The sequence below is a fragment of the Micromys minutus genome (genome assembly GCF_963924665.1).
Source record: "Micromys minutus genome assembly, chromosome: 1".
Taxonomy (NCBI): domain Eukaryota; kingdom Metazoa; phylum Chordata; class Mammalia; order Rodentia; family Muridae; genus Micromys; species Micromys minutus.
This window is the reverse complement of record NC_137969.1, coordinates 71,437,675-71,438,482: the sequence shown is the minus strand read 5'-3', so window position 1 is coordinate 71,438,482 and position 808 is coordinate 71,437,675.

Below are 808 nucleotides of genomic sequence, written 5' to 3'. Positions count from 1 at the left end.
CTTCATAGTATATGGTACAAATTTTAACTTCTACAAATTTTAGATATTGATAGTATTTTCTAAAAGTATTATCAAAAAACATGTCCTAAACAACATAACCAGTAAAACAAAGCAAGGAAAATATTGTGTGGTAGAAGTCAGAAAAATAAGGGAGAAGAACAAGATGGTTACTCCCAGAGGAAGAAGGATTTCCAGGGATGTTCACACAGAAAAGGTGATAGTCATTAGAATTTTCTTATCTTTACTTATATTATAAAGTATATTTCTCATGTTTCCTCTATCAATTCCAGTATTTCCATCTAGTATTTGTCCGTGATCTACTCTGAAGTGACCTTTGCATGTGGCCAAAAATTAGATGGCTACACCTTTGCCTGTTTATTTCCAGGGCCCCTGTTTCATTAATCTGTCTGTGGAAGTTATAATTTTAAACAAAGCTACCTACCTTGGAAAATTTAAGAAACTGGATATCTTTTAAGTGTAGATTCTAGTTGGTGATATATGTTTGTGTGTGTATATGTATATATATATATACATATACATACACACATATACACATTTACATATACATATGAGTGTAGAGGTTGATAAAGCCAGGAAAAAAGAAAAAGAAAACTAGAAAGAGATCCAGAAATAATAAATATGCTAAGGAAAGAGAAGGACAAAAGGACACACATGACACAGAAGCAAAAAGATGCTGGGAAAGGATGTGGGGGTTGGGAGGCTGGAGTGTAGAGGAAATGGCAGGGGAATCTGCTAAAACACACTTCATTCAAAAATTCTATAATGACCGATAATTCTTTGTATACCA